We start from the raw sequence: 22,308 nt of genomic DNA on the forward strand, positions 1-22,308 counted from the left end.
TTAAAATCTCAGGGCCATTTCACACAGATCCCCAAGTCGAGTCAACCCAGAGCTCATTCGCTGTTCCCAGAAGAGTATATCGGAACGATGGGCATGTTTTCGGGCACCTGTGTGTCACATTGACGCTTTGCATTTGAAAATGCCCGTCTGAAAAATGCGATGTGTGGAAAGACCGTTAGGCTGCATAAAACAATAGCATGAAGCAGTTGGCTTTTTTTTGTTACTTTCCTGGATAATGAGATTGATGGGGATGATTAAGAGTATGGATGTATTCTATTTTGTTGTTGTTCAGTCGTTCAGTTGTGTCCCACCCTTCGTGACCCCATGGACCAGAGCACGCCAGGCCTTCCTGTCCTGCGCTCTCTCCCGGAGCGTGCTCAAGTTCATATTCATTGCATCGGTGATGCTATCGAGCCATCTCATCCTCTGCCGTCCCCTTCTCCTTTTGCCTTCAGTCTTCCCCAGCATCAGGGTCTTTTCCAGGGAGTTTTCTCAGACACACACAAAAAGCCCACATGTTTTAAGGGGACACCAGCTGTGTATGAAAGGGCTCAGCAAAGAAGGCATTTTGATGTCTGTGTATATCTTGACTTACGATGCCTCCAAAGTTCAAATGGACATGCTCATGCAAAAATCCGTGTCTCCAGCTACCACTTTCCACTCCAGAAGTGGCTGCATTTCAAGGTGGGGTGAATTATAAGCAACTGTGGCGGGACCTTTTATTTCATTGTGATGCTATGTATTTATTTTTATTCTTTATTACTACAGAAAGTAACCCCGAAGCAAGCCCTCAAATATTGGAAAGAGGGAAGGCAGGGATTCTTGCAGGTCAAGTGGTGCTGTGAAAACATTAGAAGATGTTGTTTCAAATGCTAAAATGTCCAGCTGCCAATGGTGACTGATACAGACATATGTACATATAATAGTAAGCAGAAGTATTTGGGGTCCTAGAAAAGACTAGAGTTCTCAGGTGATTCTCTTAATACGTAAAAATAAGAAACTCTGGATGCGCTTAGTCCATACATGAAAACGGAGCAAGGGCCCACTGGTTCTACAGTCCAATGATCTTTACTCCACATATTGCTCATATACACCACTTTCCTGCACACAGGTACATGTGTGAACATTCCCACTAAAACTGGTAGGTGTTATCAAGAGACTAGAGAAGTCCGTGGCAAAACTTTCCTTAATTTGAATGGATGAAGACAGTGTGTGTCATCATGTAGTTTGCATTAGTGCTGTTATGAAATGCCAGCCCACCCCTATTTTTGCTGCCCCATTTGGGGCCATGTGGGTGATTTTGCAGGGGAGTGTGAAATTCGGGGTAGAGGCAAAACTCACCAGTCTCCTGCAGTCTTTCATCTTTGTAGACACCTGCTGGGGGCTGCCATGTCCCCCTCCCCCCAGCATGCTCCTGGAATCACCCTAGGAGATGATATAGCATTGTTCCAGGGTCATTCTGGAGAGTGGTGGGGGCGGAATGGTGTCTTTCACTGGTGCTTGTCACCCTCCCCACCAAATGCCCCATGGAACAATGCCATGTATGAGGTAGCATCATTCCAGGGACATTGGGGGGGGGAATGCGAGCAAAGAGGAGCACCCCCTCCATTTTTGCCACCACCGCCAAATAGCAGTGGCAGTGAAAAAACAAAACAAAGAAAAAGTTGCACCAAACTGTGCTCCCCCCGTCCCAGCCCCAGACACAAATAAACCCTTCACCTCATTTTGTTCTTCCTCAAAACTGGCCCCTGATTTCAGGTCCCATTTTCACATACACACAGCTCCCCAAATTTCAAGCTGAAAGTTTTCAGTTGTAAGTTCAAAATCAAACTGGACTGGCAAATAGGGACACTGGGGGTCATAATTCTCACTGAGCAGGTCAAGCTGTGTCTGGACTGTACCACTTTGGGGGAAGGGGTGGGGACTCGCATGGTTGAAGGCTCCCCCATACAAAAATGTTCCCTGTGCACAGAAGACCAGTTGTCCCGGGGAAGGTCTCTAGCTTAGTTTTCTTCCTGACATGCTGTTTGACTCTGTGTGTGGGAAAATATTTTGTATGGAGGAGTAGTCAGTGATGTGAGCCTATACCTCTGAGGTGTTTGGCATGGTAAAGCACAGAGCCAGGGCTGACCACCTCACTGGGAGCTTGGCCTTGAAGCACCTGTGTGCCCTGGCTTTTTCAACCGCCATTGTTTTCTGTGGCGGCCCTTGCTAATTTCTCAGAGACTTTTGAACACACCATTCTGAGAACAGGGCACCTCCTGTGAGGAGTTTAGGGTGCACCAGGCTCTAATGAGCTTTACTTCCTGAGAGTTTCAGGCTGCAATCACCTTGCAGGCCACCTTTCCTGCAAGCCAAACCACAGCACGCCTACATTTCCGAGGGTCGCTGGTGTAGGGCTGCCCCCGAACGAGGCTCTGGGTGACTAATGGGCGATGATCAGGCAGAACTCCCAACTGGTTGAGCATCTCCTCCCCAGACATCTGTGTTCGGGGAGAGCTGCACCTGCAGCAGTTGTGCCTGTTGCCCCATCTGTTGGGCGTTGGGAGGGACAGGGGCAGGTGGCTTCTCAAACGGCCACCACAGCTGTGTCTTGGAGAGAGCTTGATGAGCTTTGCAGGAGATCACATCTGTTCTCCTGCTGTGCAGCCTTTACCTGCAGATTGGGAGTCCAACTACCAGCACATGCTCTGGAGTAGGCCAAGTGGGTCCCCCCCAGGAAAGTCAGCAACACTCATTTGTTCCTAGGACCTTCAGCACGCTGTGCTGTTTCTCCCCTTTCTCCTTTTCTCTCCTTCGCCACGATTGCATCCCAGAAGCTTTGATTCACAGCCTGCCACTTTGGCCACTGTGGCCTTCTTGACACACCATGTGATCTCCGCTTCTAGGAGGCAATTTGTGGGCCCTTGTGAGTTGAGTTAGGCCAAGTCAGGCTGCAGCTTTGTATCTCCCAGGCGGCCTCCCCTTCACGTGGAAGCACCCGGTGCAGGGGTTCTCTGCTGTTCCCAAGAAGCTTGTTGCTTCCGAATAGGACAGCCGAAGCAGCCAGATATCCAAGAGATCTGCATCTTCCTAATATTTTAAGGAGTAAAGCTCTGTTACACTGATGCTGTCATCCTGAAGTAGGGTTAAGAAGAGCCATCAGAAGAGCCCTGCTGGATCAGACCAAGGGTCCATCCAGACCAGCATTCTGTTCACACAGTGGCCAACCAGCTGTCGATCTTGAACCCACAAGCAGGGCATGAGCGCAACAGCACCCTCCTGCCCATGTTCCCCAGCAAGTGGTGTACGTAGGCTCACTGCCTCTGGTACTGGAAGTAGCACATAGCCATCAAGACTAGTAGCCATTGATAGCCTTTTCCTCCAGGAATTTGTCTAACCCCCTTTGAAAGCCATCCAAACTGGTAGCCATCACTACTTCCTGTGGTAGCGAATTCCATGGTTTAACTATGCGCTGTGTGAAGAAGTGCTTCCTTTTATCTGTCCTGAATCTCCCACCAATCAGCTTGATAGAATGACCCTGGGTTCTAGTATTTTGAGAGAGGGAGAAAAATGTCTCCCTATCCACATTCTCCACACCACGCATAATTTTGTAGACCTCTGTCATGTCTCCCCTGACCCTCCTTTTTTCCAAGCTAATCAATCCCAGCTGTCTAGGGGAGATGCTCCAGTCCCTTGATCATTTTACTTGCCCTTTTCTGCACCTTTTCCAGCTCTACGATATCTTTTTTTGGGTGTGGTGACCAGAACCACACAGTATTCTAAGTGTGGTTGCACCATAGATTTGTATAGGGGCAGTATGATGTTGGCAGTTTTATTCTCAATCCCTTTGCTATTTATGCCTAACATGGAGATTGCCTTTTTTTACAGCGGGTGCAGACTGGGTTGACATCTTCATTGAGCTGTCCACCACAACCCCAAGATCTCTTTCCTGGTCAGTCACCATTAGTTCAGATCCCATCAGGCTATACCTGAAGTTGCGATTTTTTGCCAACTTTTTAACCAGCATCTGCTCCTGTGCTTTTTAACAGCAGCTCGATGTGCAGGGATTAGCAATGTTTATCCCCACGTGGCAAAAAAGTCACCTGGTTTCGGCACATCAAGAACCGGCCACGCTCGTATTGCCTGATCATTTGGCAGTCTTTTGCCAAAGCTCTTAGGTAGATTGACCAGAGGCAAAGGAGAAACGTGGGGTGTGGCTTTTCTCAAGCATGCACCTGTCCAAATTTCTTCTTAATAATACCATTACATTGCATTCATGTGGAGCTTTCACATGTTCACATTATCTTGTAATCCTTACAACAATCCTTCAAAGTAGGTCAGCATTGTTATCCCCATATTATGGGAGGTAGGAGACTGAGGGTGAGCGGCTTGTCCAAGGTGGAGATGCTTCCAAAATGCTCATCATCTTAATCCACAGATTTGGAGTTCCAAATTACCTGATTTTGTTTCCAAAGTGGAACATATATTTGCAATTTCCCGGTGTTCCTGTTTCTTATTTCTTTTTCTTTTTTTTTACATAACGCTCTTTCTGTACCTTCCGTTCATTCCTATCTTTCCACCTCTACATTTGGCAGTGATGAAACTGTTTTGTAAATTAATCTTGATGAGATCATATGCATTGCTTTCTTTTTTGTGGAGTTTTTAATTTTTACCTGTGCACATATGCTCTTGTGTGCATATTGATAAAGCACTGCAAAAACATAAGCAGATTCTATTCATGTTGTGTTTTACTAATGTGCAAGAACATATTTGTGTATCAGCAAAACTCTGCACTTAAAAGAAGTTGATGTCATTATCCTATTGTTACCCACTCCCCACTTCCCCAAGCGGTGGGAAGTGCCGGGTCTGGCTTCCTTTGGAAGGAGAGAAGACTGGAGACATACAGTATTTTTGTAATAATCCGGATTTATTTACAAATATACAAGTTGATAATAACTGAAGACAAACAGTATAAGGCAAGGGTGGGCAACTAGTGCCTCTCAAGCCACATGCAGCCTTTGGCCTACTTTCAAAAGTCCTCTGGAAGTGGTCAGTTCAGGCTTCTGGCAAGAGAGAAAAGCTCTTCTCCCGGGTCTAAGGCTGCCTGGTGAGTTCAAGTAGAAGCAAGACTGAAACTATGCTACACCAGCTGTCTGCCTTACCACGGGGTCGAAGACCCTTGTCCTCCTTTGCTTTTGCTGCCCCATTCCGACATTTAGAAGAGACTTCTCAGCACTATTCCCTGCCTTGTGAAGTCTCCCTATGGCTCTCCTTAAGAGGATGCTTCACCTTCTAGTAGTTCTGCTGCTCTATTGGTATATATAGCACCATACCAGTATGTATTCTAAAGTCTATTTGGTGTCATACCTTGATTAGAGATGGCAAAAAATGTGCAAGCTCTCGAAATCTCGTGATCCCTTCAACAGGCAACATGTTGTAAAATGTAGATTGGTGGGGGCAGGGGGAGAGATAAGACTGCCTGGATGTTGTCAGGATGTCTGTATGGTCAGAGTCTTAAGATGATAATGGAAGAGAAGGGTTGCTGACATTCAAACTGGGCTCTGCTGGGTGATGTGATGGTTTCAGGTGTCAGTGCCCCTAGGACTGCTGGGAAGAAGAAAGTTGCAGACAATTGTAGATCCTCCATTTTAAAAAATATAAAATCGAGCTGTTTTCCCCAAAATGTATCCATCCTGGGTGAACCACACAGATTTGCCCAGGTACCAGTATGGGTTGTGCACAGTAGCCACGAGGACGGGGGAGGGCGAGAATGCACATTCCCCTCCCCCCAGTCGCCATTCTTGTTGCCCTCCTCATGTTGAGGGTGAATTTCTGAAGCGGGGAGCCCCCTCTATGAGGCTTTCTAGAAGCTTTCCAGAAAATCAAGGGTCAACCTGACTTGGAGAGCATCCATGGATAGATTGTACATGCAGTGTGTCGGATCTGAGCCCCAAAGATCTGCAGGGAACAGTGCAGCCAGGCCTTCTTTGTTTGTTGATTTGTTTATTAAAATAATTTAGATCCCACCTTCCCATTTGCAAAAGCTTCTAAGCCAGCTTACAAAAAGAGGGGACTGTACCTCTCAAAACAATAACCAAAAATAAATAGCAACCAATAACTAAAACATCAAATAACCCATCGAAATTAGAACAAGCAGTAGAATGATAAACAAAATCATATATGCAGCAGGCCAAAAGCCAGGGAAGGGCTTTAGATGGTGGTGGAATGATATCAGGAAGGGGGCCAGATGGATCCCTGTGCCTGGGAGGAAGTTCCAACGTCTAGGCACAGCTACAGAGAAGACCCTCTCCCCATGTCCCCACGAGACACACTTCAGCCAATGGCAGGGCATGCAAGAGGGTCTCCCCAGATGACCTCTGTGAGTGGGCAAATTTGCGTGGAAGGGGACAATTTTTTAAGTATCTTGGTCCTATGATGATTTAGGTTTTAAAGCAAAGACAGCCAGCAAAGCTGGTATAAAAGTGTATTTATTTATTTCATTACTTTTAAATTTTTGTGAACCATCCAGAGGGCTTCGGCTATTGGGCGGTATAGAAATGAAATGACTGAATGAATGAATGAATGAATGAATAAAAGTGGAGTCAGTTGCTCCCCCCTTGCCCCCCCCCCACTGGCTCCAATCAAAGCCCTGACTTTGGACCAGCTGCCATTTCCAGACACTCTTCAAAGGTGGCTCCATGTAGAACACATGGCAGTAATCCAATCCTGATATTGCGAAGCCTTGTGTCAACTCTGGCTAGATCTGTTTTCCCCTCAGAAATGGTGGTCACAGTTGTGAGAACAGACACCTTGGCAAGGTATACAGAAAAACTCCCCAGACAGGTTATTCTGCAACACAGTGACTTTGGAGAGCATGGGCCAGATCCATTGGGATGTTCTCCTGTGCAAAGCCTATTAAAATGGATAGGAGCTCCACAGGGTCATAGAAGCTCCATGCATGTATTAGGGCCTGCGAGGAGCTTTGGACTAGAGGTCTTGCGCAAAGGTGTGTTGCACCCAATGACAGGGATATAACAAGCATGGAATTTAGTGGAGCATAATGCAGAAGATTGCAGCTTTGGTGACTGTACATCAAGACTTGGTGCAACCAGAAGAGCCAACTTGGGAAAAATGTGCAGTGATTCTGAGAGAAATTTGAAGATGGTTCTTTGATATCTTGATTTATAGCTAGTGTAGCATGAAGTTGCATTCTTTGTTGAACTAGGAGAATGTATATCTTCACACTGAAACATTGGGAAGAGTCCAATCAAATTTTGGAGAGAGATGACCTTTTTTTTTTTTCAGAGTTGAAGGTAGTATTAAAGATGGATTGCTGCTTGTGATGTGGACATTCATCCTCCTTTCACTTCTGGACAAACAGGTTCTTCAGGTTTTTCTATTGATTCAAAAACCTGCAAAACCCTTTTGATGAGAGGTGCCAGCAGGAGAAAAGAACCATGTGTGTACACCATAGGAAGCAATCCCTCTCCTAAACCACTTTCAAAGTACTTAAAGACCATTGTCTCTCTCCAGCTTAAAAAGAATGAATGCAACATGTTTTAAATAAGGTTCCTTCCTAAATTGTATGCTAACAAACTAGACCTTTTCCACAAGAGGCCCCCTGAAGGGAAACATGACGATCGCCTGCCAATGGTTCTGCTGTGTTGCTTGGGATGGTTTATTTATATACAAACTGGGTGTCGTTATTAGAAACAGCTGGCAAAGTTGCTAAGATAAGTTTCTGGTTTATGGGTTGAAGGGGTTCAGGCCATTTTACACCTAGAGATAAGTTGGTTGAAGTACATTATCTCAATGCAAACACACATCTCCCTTTTCACGGTCATATCCCTGAGACATATGACAGTGTGATGACGTGCCATCACACATTCCCAGAAGTTACAGAGAACTTGACATGGGATGCTTTCTCCAGCAGCATCTCCACAGCATGTATAACATGGAGTTCTGGGGTCAGTATTTCTCTGAATAGGAGGCTTCCATTTAGCTCATCAATAATCTGGGGGGGGGGGATCATCTAAACCAGTGGTGATCATGTTACCAGGACTGCTCCCCATCTCTTTGTTTGCACGTGAACTCCCATCTATACATGCATAGTCAAATGATACCAAACTACTAGGCACTGTGCATAATCTGCCATGTGTACACCATGCCTCTTTTGCTGAGGTCTGGTGCGCACATGGTAGATTATACACAGCGCTAGACTGAGATGAGGAAATCAGCTCATTGACCAAGCGTAAGAGTAAATGGTGCTAGTTTTATTTCGCTACAAACGTTTACAGAAAGAAACATTTATTTGCATGCCACCCCTAACACTGGACCAGCAAACTGTTTTCTAATAACGGTGCTAGAGTAAGGGAAAGTGGAACTGAGGACTTTCGGTTTGTGCCAGACAAGGAGCAGAGAGCCTCTAGGTGGCCGAAGCATCTGAGCAGGTCGCAGGGTTTTGAGGGCCTTGGGCAAGGCACCCCCCATGGGCCCTTTCCCCCAATGAGGCAAGGTTCCCATTGCCATTGCCAGCCACTGTTACTGCTCCTCATCCTCTTCTCATCACCGCACCCACTAGCTTACTTGACAGCCAGCGAGCAAGTTGGCCATGGCATCTGCCGCTCCTCCTCCTCACTACCACCGTTGCCTGGGCCAGAGCAAGAGGCAGGTGAACAAGCAGGTCGCAATGGAGAAGAGGAGAAACGACTCCGGGGCCCTCTTGTCGGTGGGCTCATGTAGCGGTGTGGGCCCTCACAGGTGCCCAACCATGCCTGCCCTTGAAGCTGGCCTTGCTAAACACAACAGGAATACCTCGAGTTGGGAATACCCAGGGAGGGCCATGCAAGGGGCAGAATTGATAGATTTTAGAGAAATACCAGGAGAAAGATGAAGACATGAAACCAAAGGGGGCGTGTTTCGCTTTTTCAAAGAAAGAGGAAATCAAAGGACTTCAATTCCTGGTCGATCCTGTTCGCTTAGAAATGCACAGTGGGCGCACCGCCTACTCTGGCTTCTTCCAGCCTCTGGATCATGCAGTTTCAGCCCCTGGTCTGAACATATTGTCAGTCCCATGGGGACTGCTACAGACAATGATGGGGAACCAATGACAGGCTGAGCATTAGCAAATCCTATGCCCCACGTGGTGTGGAATATAGGACAAAAAGCAGAATTTAGAACAGAGGGCTGTAAAGCAATGTCTCTCCTGGGTCCCTGACTGACCTGAAAGAAAATGGAAAAAGGCCAGGGAACCAGGAAGTGTGGGCAAGGGAGGGAAGCTTGCTAGATTTTTGGGTTGCACCTGGCTCAGCACCCTGGAAAACCTCAACCAAATGCCTGAGGCTCCCAGCGTCACCCCCAGAAGGCAAACCACTGAATGCAAAGTCTGCACCTCAATAGTCCCATTGCTCTCCTGAGAGACAGAACTGCCCCATAGGTCCAAGAGGGTATGCCACCCAGATCTGCACCCCACGAATGTGGCTAAGCACACAAGATGGAGCCCCCCTCTTGCATCCCTTGGGCCAAGCAACTAAGCTCCCGCTGAAACAGATGTGGTCAGAAGGCAGCAATGGGGAGTGCTTCACAAGTCAGGAAGCTTTATCTGGGGATATCAGGAAACAGTTCTACCTGAGAAAGTGAGTACACAAGGCAAGAAGGTGGTGGAAGCAAGAGGGGAATGTGGGTTCAGCTCTAGTGGGGAGGAGAGTGCTAGGAAGAAGGAAGAGGCAGCGAGCAAAATGAACCCCGGCTGGATCTTGGAGCCGTGCCATGCAGCAGAATGTCTATGCCAAGTCCCACAATCAAGGACTGAGCAGTTGGTCTCAAGGGCAGTTACAGAGGTCAGGCAAAGAGCACAAAAGGGCTTCAGAGGCATACCACCCCTATCAGGGAAAGAAAGTATGCCTCGGAACGCCAGTTGCTGGGGCACACAAGTGGAACGGTGTCCTGCTTGTGGGCTTCTCAGAGAGCACTGTGGGAACATAATGCCAAGTAGGCCTTTGGCCTGACCCAGCAGGGCTCTTCTTATGTCCCTATGACTTTGTGTGGACTCAGGATGAGCTTAAACGAAGGAATCAGTAGTCTGACTCTGTGGGGAGAACAGGAGCCTTCCAGAGATGCCAGGCTTCTTGAGGGTATTGAAACTCTCTGGCTAAGGGTTACAAAAGCCGTTCTGAGGTTCTTAGAACAAAAAGGACCATGAGAGGTACCCAGGTGGTATTTTTAACTTGCTGCTCTGTTTTGAGGTGTGGATGCTTCAGGATTGGACTGTATTCACACAGCGCATAGTTGAACTATGATATTCATTACCACAAGATGTGTTGACGGCCACCAATTTGGATGGCTTTAAAAGGGGGTTAGACAAATTCCTGGAGGATGGCTGCTAGTCCTGACGGCTGTGCACTACCTCCAGTATCAGAGGCAGTCTGCCCATGTACACCAGTTGCTGGGGAACATGGGTGGGGAACGTGGGTGCTGTTGCACTCATGTCCTGCTTGTGGGTTCCTGGTCAACAGCTGGTTGGCCACTGTGTGAACAGGACACTAGACTAGATGGCCCCCTGGTCTGAACCAGCAGGGCTCTTGTAATGTTCTTACATTCTTATTTCCAGGAAGTATTTAGACTGGTCAATTTGAGTTACCCTTGTGGGGTCACATGGTAGTCAGGTATTTGCATGTGTCCGGAGTTCTCAAGCTTTGTCTACGGTGGAAGGGCAACTCCTCTTAACTCAGTTAGGGCAGAGGACCTGCACGTGATGCACTTCAATTACAATAAAGGCGAGTAGCCTAGCACAGTCCCCTCAAGATCCTTGTCTCCTAGTTGCCATGGGTCCCTTGCCTGTGCAGCCTTTCCCAGAACAAGTGCTGAGGTCATGCTCCCAAACACAACGTACAAGCTACAAAATACACATGTACACGCTCTTGTGGCCGAGCTCAGTGGCAATAATCACATCTTGTGGCCGCAAATTCTCCAAGTCAATTATCCACTGACTAAAGCGGTACTTTCTCTCTCCCGAGTGCACGCGCCCCTGGTCCGCTTTGCCTGAACTGACTGTCAGTCAACTTTGCTTGGTATCGCTGCCCCACATTCTCCTGTTAAGAGACTGAGGGAGAAAAATGTCTTTCTAATCACACCCACCATCCATCTGGATTCCCCACCCCCAGTTTTGGTGATTGCAACCTGGCATCTTTACAGAAAGAATACCAAGACGCTATTCTAGTCCAGTTAAATTTTCGATCCTCCAATAGCCTCCCTCTTTTAAGCCCTTTGTAGGAAATAAACAGACTGATAAGGCTGACAAAAGTGTCTGGAAAAAAAATCTGAATCTGATGCCGAAAATAATTAGTTCCTCCAAAAACAGACGGGGTGGGGTTAAGCTTGCAGCAACCATCAAGAGACAAATTCCAAAAGAAAACAGGATGTTTTTTCCTGTGATATAACTTATTTTTTGTGTTTCCCATTGAAATGTTGAAGGGGTGTAGTTCTGTTTTTAGAGCTGCCAGCAGCAGTATCAGAAAAGGGAAAGAGAGAGCAAGAAGGACAAAAGGGTGTAGTGTGTGTGGAAAAGTGAGAGAGAAATGTTTGGTTTCTTTAAGCTTAGGAAAGCTTTGTTTGTTTTGTTACCTTAGATAATAGTTACTGGGGGCTTCAGTAAGGGTTTTTGATTGTGGGAGATTTTTATTTTGATATGTTATGAATTTAGGTCATATTTTTAGCCTTAAATAGCGTCAGCTGCCCTTGAGATAGCACTAACACTGTGGTAGAATGGAAACCCAAATAAATAACCAAATAAACAAATAATTAACTGTTTATTTGCACACTGTGGCTCAAGAGGGCAAGTACCCAACAGCTTCAGGAATGAAGTGATGGAATCCTGCTGCCTTCAGTTCTGCAAAAAGATGCTGATGAATGGAAAAAATCAACGGTCATCAACATAAATGTTCTAGTTAAACCTTCATAACTGATCACCCACCAAGCTAACTGCAGCCCACTGGTTGGTGGCTTGCCTAGGACCCAATAAACCTGCTACAAGGGCAGTGTGTGTGTGTTCTCAAGGACCTACAAGTAACTTGGTGGGTTACAGGTTTTACAAACCTTGGTGGTGTCTCCATGAGTGATTTACTGTGAGGTGGCTGCGTTTGAAGGTCATTAGGAATACATGACTTCGTGGCCATCCAGCAGCCACCCCAGAGCTTATCAGGGGAAAACCAGATTTCCTGAGACTGCTTGAAGTCTGATTCTTTTCCTCAAGTCGGGTTCTCCCCAGTATAGTTGCTGTGTGCCCCAACCCCCCATTGACCTTCGGTATGCTGGCCTTGCCCAGAGGTGTGCCTTTCACCGGGACCCCGGTCAAGGGTGTTTCCCATCCCTGCACAAACCAATTGGTGTCAATTAATTAATTAATTAATTAATTAACCAACCAATTAATTCCCTAAATGCTCTAAAGCGTGATCTCAAAGCTCTGATTCCCCATTGTTTGGTTTATTGCCTTAGGAAGTAACCACTTCACAGCTTTGTTATAGAGATCCTGCATAGCATCAGGTTAGAAAGGGGGCTGGTTTCCCATCCCTCCATTCCCCCTACCTCTTTCCCAGCACAGGCATATGTGTGTCTACTCAGAAGTAATTCCCATTGTGCTCTGTGAGGTTTGTCCCCTGAATACCCACATCAGAATTTATGGAGATTCCCCTCAATTGAAATGGTACAGTTGAAAGCACAATGGCTGGAAACAAAGCCCTATGAGGAGAGACTGAAAGAACTGGGCATCTTTAGCCTTGAGAAGAGAAGATTGAGGGGAGATAGGATAGCGCTCTTCAAGTACTTGAAAGGTTGTCCCAGAGAGGAAGGCCAGGATCTCTTCTCGATCATCCCAGAGTGCAGGACACGGAATCATGGGCTCAAGTTACAGGAAGCCAGATTCCGGCTGAACATCAGGAAAAGCTTCCTGACTGTTAGAGCGGTATGGCGATGGAACCCATTCCCTAGGGAAGTGGTGAGCTCTCTCACACTGGAGGTATTCAAGATGAAGCTGGACAGCCATCTGTCAGAGATGCTTTGACTTAGATTCCTGCATTGAGCAGGGGGTTGGACTCGATGGCCTTGTAGGCCCCTTCCAACCCTACTATTCTATGATTCCATGCAGTCCCTAAATGCTCTAAAGCACAATCTCGAGGCTCCAATTCTCCATTTTTGATTTATTGCCTTAGGAAGTACCTACTTTGCACCTTTGTTAGAGAGATCCTGCACAGCATCAGGTTAGAAAGGGGGCTGGTTTCCCACCTCTGTGTTTCCCCCACTCTTTCCCAGCACAAACATATGTGTGTCTACTTGGAAGTAACTCCCATTGTGCTCAGTGAGGCTTGCTCCTGAAATGCAGGTGCATCTGGAGCTTCAGGGGAAAGGAGAAAGGGTGGGAGAGTGGGGAGGGGAAGCCTCTCTTATTGGTTGAGCAGCCCCTGCCAGTCAGATGACATTCACCCCAACCCCTCCAGGAAGTATGTTCTATGAAGCGATTTTTACTGGTGCGGAGCACTCGCTCAAGGAGCCCTGCATGGACCAAAGCTCAGCAAAGCTGATTCCTTTTTAAAAAGCTGGTATTCTTCCAGTAGCTTCTCTTCCATTGTTGTGGAAACACCCCCCCCCCCCGTTCTCAGTGCCGAGTATAGGCTTAGGTTCCCTAGAATGTATTAGAAACCCGCACCCAACATTTGAGCTACAATGACCCCCCATTTGGGCTGATCTGGCTTTTACATAGCTATTAGATACTGACCCAAAAACGCCAGGAAAGAAAGAAAAATAATCCATGAGCCTGCAGCAGAATTCAGCAGAATTTTCCTCCAGGTTTCCCACTGACTTTTATAAATAGAGAGAAATTGCTATGCAAGAGGAGACCGCAGTCTTGCCTGGAATTCTGTCTCCAAAGGTAGCCGGTGTTGGATGCTCTGGAGAGCATCTTTCTCCTTTCATACTTGGTCTGTCCAAGTAGAAAATAGACTCACCTGGGACATTTGTATTATATTGTCATGTCTGATCTTTATAGGAATGATTGTAGATAGCTGCAAGATCTCCTTCCACAGTTCCTCTGGGTGATGTATAAGCTGGATGTTTGTTTGTTTCCAGTGGCATGACTAACAGTAGGCTGTCCTAGCAGGTTGCAATATAAAAGAAACCATAACCTACAATAAATTTGTAAAATCACATTAAAAACTCAACAATGTAACATATTGAATTAAAAGTTTCCTAAACATTTCATATTGGGTCAAGAATACTGGGAAGGAAGGAGGCTTCCATAGAACAATGGAATTTACTTCCATAGAAGTAATCTGTAAATAGGTTCCTTCCCTCCCTCCCTCCCTCCCTCCCTCCCAGTACTGTGGTTCCAATGTGGAAAGCTTTTAATTCATTGTGTTATGTTGTTGAGTGTGGGTTGGAGAGGGAAAGGTTATAGGTCAATTATCAACTTCTCTGAGCTGAGGTAGTGAAGTGGTTAACAGCTTGGGCTGTCTACTCTGAAAGAATGAACCTCTCCTGCTTCTTCCTACTGATCCTCTACTGACCTGCATGGTTGCTATGCTCATTAGGAGATATCCTCCTGATGGTACCCAAGGTCTTAGAGGTCCAGTTTGCCATGGCTAGGAATAGGGCCTTTAGTATCACGCTGGAACTCCCTAGGGCAGGCGCCAACCCGTTTGGGGTTTTGGCACCTACTGAAAACACAACTTTTCCAACAAGCATTCTCAGGAAGGTAATCTTGTCCTCTGTATGAAGACTTGTTTTCCTATATCGCTTTGACATTTATTTACTGTAAACGATTCATATACATCATTAAATAATAATATTCCTTTTGCACCCCATGAGGACTGAAAGGAGGGCTTGGTGGAATTTGTTCTTTGATATTCACGATGTCCCTATTTTGTCAGACAGGTGAGTCATCTAAAGCCGCCTTTCATGGTATGTGCTCAGTAAGAGTCTGATTAGCCCATTTTTTCCACCAGCCACCTCTTCGAAGTCTATTTAGCAAATCGGAGCTGTGTAGTTGTGTGATGCTTATAAAGCATAAAGGGATTAATGTTCCGCTCTAATGAAAACCAGATGCAGAAAGTTGTCTGGTTGAAAGCTCTTTTCTACCACCAAGCTGCAAATTAAATGATTTAATCAGCATGGAAATGTCGCCAAATCGAAAACATGGATCATATCTCATGAGCTGAAATGCATGTCTTTTTTAAGGAGGGGGAGATTCTGATCAGGAAAATGATGCAGGAGGGAAAGGGTAGAACACCCGACTCCCCAGTGCTGTTAATCCACCCCCTGCCCCCACTTTTAAGTTGTAAAAAAATACATCAGGAAATCTTATCCCAGATCTCTCCTGTGTCACATGTTGTTTGGTTCTAAAAGATGTGAGATGTAAGGATAAGGAATGGGAAAGGACAGGGTGTTTAAAAGCTCGCCAAAGAGAGGTAAAAGAAAATTAATTAGGGGAAGCTGAAGAAAGCGATGAGTCTTCGGAAGTCAATTGAATACAGCCAAAGAAGCAGCAGAACAAATATTGGTAGGGGGTGGAGAGCGAGCAAAAATGGTTTAACAAAGAGATAAATTGCAAAAGAATCGTAGAAACATTCAGCTGAAAAAGAGATAAAAGATCAGAAGTGGCAAATTAAAGATGGAATTTAAAATGTTATACAAAAGTTTACTGTGAGATAGTAAAGTTCATGGTACAGAGGAATGATATGGTCGAAGTGACAGGAGGAGAAAAAGGATCTGTGGATTCTATTTGTTAATTTATTGCAGAGATTTATTTCCTACCCAATGACTCTAAAAAGTTCTCAGGGTTGTTTATGGCAAATACAATCAACAGAATATACCATTACATCAATAAAAGTTCCACAGTTCTGTTAAGACAAAAATAGAAAGGTCATCATCATCGAACCTAAGCAGCCAAAAAGCGTCCCAATGAAAACAGAAGAAGATCCAGATGTTTTCAGTGCAATATGCTGATGGAATAAAATAGTCCTCAACTGCTTCCTGAAGACCATCACTGAGTGGGCTACCAAGCTCCATTGGCAAAGCACTGCCACACCATGGGAGGAATTCTCAAGAAGGTCCTGCCCCTTGTGCTAGCCACCCCAGCCTCAGACAGCACACCCTCCTGGTAAAGAAACATAGTGCACAGGCAGGCCTGAGCGCAAGGGAAGCCATCCCCTGATTGGGGCCTTGATCACAGAATCACTCGTGGGAATAATGCTTCTATTGGCTGTGGCAACGAGATCAATCAGTTAGGACAGATTCACTTCCAATATTGCTAGAGAAGTTTTATTTTCATCAGCTTGTTGATGGGAAGGCTGGAATTGATCAACCCCAGAAGTAACTGCTTCGGACTTCTGGGAGAATGGCTCCTTTTCAAGTCTCTTTTCCAGATGCTTTGGACCACATCAGTTTTCCGAGATACCATGAGATACAATGTGGAACCCATGGAGGCCAGTAGATGCACGGTGTTGCGCATAGCTAGATACGCAAAGCCGTGGGCCAAATACTGGCTTGGCATTGACTTCTCTTCGTTTGACAGATTTATCCTGCTTTTGAAACAGTTTAATTGTTATGGTTTCTCCCAAACTACTTAAGGGACTGTAGTTTTGTGAGGATGCTGAAAAATATTTGTTGCAGCCCTTTATGGCTATAAGTCCTGATGGCTATGTACTACCTCCAGTGTCAGAGGCAGCATGCCTCTTGAGTGCCAGTTGTTGGGGACCATGAGTGGGAGGGTGCTCTTGCACTCAGGACCTGTTTGGGGGCTTCCCATGGGCATCTGGTTGGCTACTGTGGGAACAAAATGTGAGATGAAATAGGCCTTTGGTTTGTTCCAGCATGGATCTTCTTATATTCACATGTTTATAGAACGATAGTTCCCAAGGGTTCTTTGGCATGAAACTGGTTTGTATTCTGTAGTGTCGACATGGCTTATTGACCTCAGAACCTGAACTTCAACCTAAAGTATTACAGGCAAATTCAACTAAAATCTGCTGTGGACAGTCTTGCTCCGCTCTATCACCAGGACTCAGTGGCCTGCACAACCACTTCTATGAGCTCAAGTGATGTGTGGGCTGTACTAAAGAGCAGACCATGCAATTTGTAGCAATGCTCAGGATTCTACTGTTCAAATGGAACAGAAATCCCACTGGCCGTGTCCAAGCCCTTGGGAGAACCTAAAGCTGCTCTTTGGCTGCTGGTCCCTTCATCTTGACTGCGTAATGCAGCGGTTTTCTGATTAGGAACCCTGGGCTTCGTCTGAAGCTTTTCAGTGTTCCTTGATGAGAACATCCATAATGGCATCCTGGCATCCACAAAAGCCAACTCGTGTGCTAATATTGCTGTCCCCAAGCAATGCATGTTTACAATAGATTAGACGGTATGTTCCTCAGGGCAGCAACCTGTCTTTCTGTTATTAGGCTGTAAAGCAGAGGTGTTGAACGTCTTTCAGCCTGAGGGCTAAATTCCATTTTGGAGAAGTTCTTGGCACCGCATTCCAGTGGTGGGTGGGCCAAAGGCAAAAAGGGCAAAGCAAAGAAGTGGAGCAAAAGGGGCAGGGCCAAAATATCAAAAGTGCCAGCCTCTTCTAGCTGAAAGTGCTCACTGCTAAGAACCGAGCCTTCGGAGAGGCATCTCAACCTTTTAGAAGGGGGGGAAACCATGTACAGGCTGGGAAACCACCCAACCGTGGGTGGCTGGGGGAAAGGAGTGCAGTCAGGCTAAGCGGATGTGGCTGTCTGGCGAGCCCTGGAGGGCCAGGCTGGGGCCCCGGGAGGGCTGGATTTGGCTCCCGGGCATGAGGTTCTGTACCTCTGCTGTGAATCACTGGGCACATGAATGGCACTAGAGTTTCAAGGCAGACATTGTAGCCACAGTGCTGAAGCTAAGCAGGTGGGTGTCAGGATGGGAGGCGTCCTAGGAAACGGAAGCCTCCCTTGAGCTCTACTGAAGAAAGGTGGGATGTAAATGGACACATAAATAAGGAAACGGGCAATCCCTGCCAATACTTCAGCTTGGGATCATTCAAAGAATGTGATTGGCAGTTGATTCAGGATACACAAAAGAAAGTTCTTCTTTACACAGTGCATCATTAATTTATGGCAGCATTACCCCACCTGGCGCCCTTCAGGTGTGATGTAGTAAAAGTCCCATAATGGCTGGGGGATTGTGGGAGTGGTAGTCAAACACATCTGGAGAGCACCAGATTGGGAAAGTCTGATTTATGCAACCCATTGCCAGAAGACGCAGCAATGACCACCAGCGCAGAGGGCTTTAAAGGGGGAAAACACACATTCGTGGAGGAGGCGAGGTCTACCAATGGTTAACAGTCATGGTGGAATCTCCATGTTCCAAGGCAGTCTATCAGTTGCTAGGGAGCAACAGCAAGAAAGGTTTCTTCCCTTCCTGCCTGGCTTGTGGCCTTCCCAGAGATATCCTGTTGGCTGCTGCAGGAAGCAAACGTGATGCAGGACTCAATGGGTCCAGCGGCGTTCTTCTTATGTTCTTAATAATGTACAATTGCAGGCGAGTGTTGGACATGCTACCTTGATCGCACTGTCTATTGAGGTGGGAGCAGAGCAAGGCCCACCAGCAGGCTGCACTCATACTGAGAGCCCCCACCCCACCCTATTGCACCCAGATTCCTCTGCAATGTACAGATGTTCTGGGACAGTCGCATCGATGTGGAAAGAATTTTCTGACTTGGCGTGATTTTTTGTGGCTCATCCACATTCAGACCTGCACACAGCAGAGTAAAAGAATCCTGTGGGTCCACCCATCTCCTCTTTTCTGGTCTTTAAAATGGCAGCAGTCATGAGAGGTTGTGCTAGCAGGAAGAAAATGGGTTTTGAGAAAGGCCCCAAGGAATGTATTACATTCTTCCAGCCCTCAAGATTGGCTGCTACACAAAAATGTTCATTTTGCCAAATCTCAGTCCAATGAAATACTTGTTTGCTTTCTTAAAAAACACCTCATTTCAGAATTTACCTTGGCCTGAAGATGAAGTTTTATACAGAAAAATCCAGTTCACTTTCCCTCCCAACTTTATACGCAGACTCTTGCCACCCCCCTTCTCTTGCACACACATCTGGCCTTACAGTAGTTACCTCTGTTCCACTTGGTAACCTTTAGTAATTTATCAAATGGATGTTTTACCCTCTGTTCGAAGAGCAGCCTGGTCCTCTACGCATGTTTACTCAGAAGCAAGCTCCACTGTGTCCGACGAGGCTAACTTCCAGGTAGGTGTGCATAGATGTGCAGCCTTCCTTACACTTTTTTTTTTTTTTTTACATCTTCTTTGGCAATATGGATAACAGTGTGATTGTGCCACATTCATTATAAGAAAGTAAAGCATACTGGTGTTCACAGCCAAATCTACAGAGCTGAAACAAATTCATTTTCCCCAAAACATCCTAAGAATTTTCCTCTGTGAATACTGATGTTGAGTCTCGGTATTTGCTGGATGCTCCAATGTTTGCAGAATATTCTGTGAGTAGTTGATGTCATCTGTATCTACCATCTTATGGTATTTAATTTCAGGACCTGATGTTGATAGTTGATATTTAACAGTATTTGACAGTACGTAAAGATATTTATTTGATAGTAATTAATAGGAGGTGTACAATGCTATCTGAAGTATTTGATGGCTGGAATCCAATGGTAGTTCATAATATTTGATAACTGACATGTATTGACATTTAGTATTTGACAATATTCAATAACTGACATGCAATACTATTAGCATCTCACATTATTTAATGGTTCGCCTACAGCAGGAATTAGAATAGCACTGAATGGGATATTTAGTATTTGACAGTATTTGACAGTTGGCGTGCAATAGTACTAGTGTTTGACAGCTGCAAAATAGTGCTAGTATTTGATGCCTGCAGAAATAATTGAGCTATGTCAACAAAGCCCTTGAATTTTGATGGATGAAGTAAAAAAAAACAGATTTTTAAATTGAAACGTTTGCCATTTGTAACCAAAATCCACCATGCAATTGTGGTCAAAATTCAGTATGGGTGGGAGAGTGTACCAAGAAGAATTCATTCTGATGAGATATTATTTATTTATTTCTAGAATTTATTAGTCACCCTGTAGCTTATAGCTCTCAGGATGACATATAATAAAAACACAAATAAAATCCAAAATCCACATAAAAACAGCAACAAAATAAAACAATCAATTAAAAACAACCATCAAATAAAAGCAGCCGAGCCTAAAAACAGACATCACAAGAATCACTAAAAATACCAAAGATAAAGGATGCAATCCTTTACCCGCTTACCTGGGAATAAGCCACACTGAGCCCAGTGGGACTTACTTTTGAGTAGACATGTCTAGAATTGTGCATAAAATTACTTCAAAACACAGCATAGCAGCAGCGATAGAACAGAAGCGACATGTTTTATTCCAGCCTTCCCCAACCTGGTGCCCTCCAGATGTGTTGGGCTCAGCCAGCATGGCCATTGGCTGGCCTGGCTGGGAATTATGGGAGTTGCATATTTGGAGGGTTCCAGGTTGAGGAAGGCTGGTCCAGACAGAAGACACAAAGTCTATTTCTGCTGCTTTTGACAGTTCCATTTAGTTTTTGAATGGATTCCCTAATTCCTAACGGCTTTAAAGGCCTAGTGTTGATAACGAAAAGAAAAAAACCTCTTAGTATTGATTGTTTCATTTTGTCATATTACGTTAAGCAAAAAAATGGCTTCACAAGGCAGACAACCGCATTCCACTGGATTTGCTGCAAATGTCATTGAGCATCTGTGGAGAAAAATCACTGTTTACTTTGGGGAAAGCCTCAGCCCCTTTCTGGTTGTACATGTCGACTAGAATTCATGGATCAGTTTTCTCTTCCTGACTGATACAAGAAGAAGACAATACAGTAAGACTTGCTTGACTCGACCCTCTCAGAATCATTCAACATGCTCAACAGGGAGTTGGAGGCCAAGGAGTATATGGGACACACTGTTCCAAACACCAGTTTAACCCGTTCACTTTACATTTTAAAGTGTGTGCTTCGGACAGCGGGTGTGGGTGTATCTGCCTTTGTGTGTCAAATGACCAGCCTGGTTTAGCTTTGGTTGCTGCATTGTAACTGTAACCTGTTGTGTGCAACTCCTGTTGAGACTATGGTTGGACTCCTGGAAAGATGTTGTGCGTAGGTTCAGCCCCTTTGCCCTACCTACACCCAAGCCCATCATTCTTGACTCTCTAGCCGCTTGCCTTCTCCCTGCTGCAAGCTCATAAAGAGAGAGAAGGAAAGACCACTGCAATTGCTATCGGAGACCTGCGGGGAGTCTCCACAAGTGATTTACTGTGAGTTTGCTGTGGGGATCGTTCAGGGCACATAACGTCACAGCCATCCCAGAGATTTTCGTGGAAAAACCAGTTTTCCTGAGACTACTTTTAGTCCAATTGTTTTCCTTAATTTGGCTTCTCTGCGCTTCTGTTGCAGTGTATAACAACCCCCTGCATTTATTTTGGCATATTGGCCCTGCCCAGGGGTGTGTCTTTCACCAGGCTGTGACCTCACTGACCCCGGTCAAGGGGCGTTCCCCCAATGTTTCCCCTTGCTGTGTTTCCCTGATGTTTCCACCATTTTGCAGCTGGCTGTTCAGGAGTTCTGAGCTACCTCATGGTTTTTACTTGGCCTTGTCTACCACTAACCTCTGGCGGCCATCCCCTTGAAAGTATAGGTATGCTCTGCTCTGCAGCCTCTACCTTAAAAAAAAATCCCCTTAAAAGCTCAACATTGAAATAGCGCATTGCTGCTCCATCATAGAATCATAGAATAGTAGGGTTGGAAGGGGCCTACAAGGCCATCGAGTCCACCCCCCTGCTTAATGCAGGAAGCCAAGTCAGAGCATCCCCGACAGATGGCTGTCCAGCCTCAACTTGAATGCCTCCGGTGTGGGAGAGCCCACCACCTCCCCAGGTAATTGGTTCCATTGTCGTATTGCTCTAACAGTCAGGAAGCTTTTCTTGATGTTCAGCCGGAACCTGGCTTCCTGTTACTTAAGCCCATTCTTCCGTGTCCTGCGCTCTAGGATGATCAAGAAGAGATCCTGGCCTTCTTCTCTGTGACAACCGTTCATGTACTTGAAGAGCGCTATCCTATCTCCCCTCAGCCTTCTCTTCTCAAGGCTAAACATGCCCAGTTCTTTCAGTCTCTCTTCATAGGGCTTTGTTTCCAGTCCCCTGATCTTCTTCGTTGCCCTCCTCTGAACCCTCTCCAGTTTGTCTGCATCCTTCTTAAAGTGTGGTGCCCAGAACTGGACACAGGATTCCACATCAGGCCTAACC

General features: G+C 45.8%; 1 protein-coding gene across 1 annotated transcript in view; it reads left to right on the forward strand.

Moving 5' to 3' along the window:
* LOC146338668 (uncharacterized) overlaps positions 1–22,308 on the forward strand; it is an 82,410-nt gene that overhangs the window by 838 nt on the left and 59,264 nt on the right. The gene's annotated exons all lie outside the window — the stretch shown is intronic.

The sequence above is a fragment of the Heloderma suspectum genome, chromosome 9 (genome assembly GCF_057233095.1).
Source record: "Heloderma suspectum isolate Gila_16-S chromosome 9, 16-S_ref, whole genome shotgun sequence".
Classification (NCBI taxonomy): domain Eukaryota; kingdom Metazoa; phylum Chordata; class Lepidosauria; order Squamata; family Helodermatidae; genus Heloderma; species Heloderma suspectum.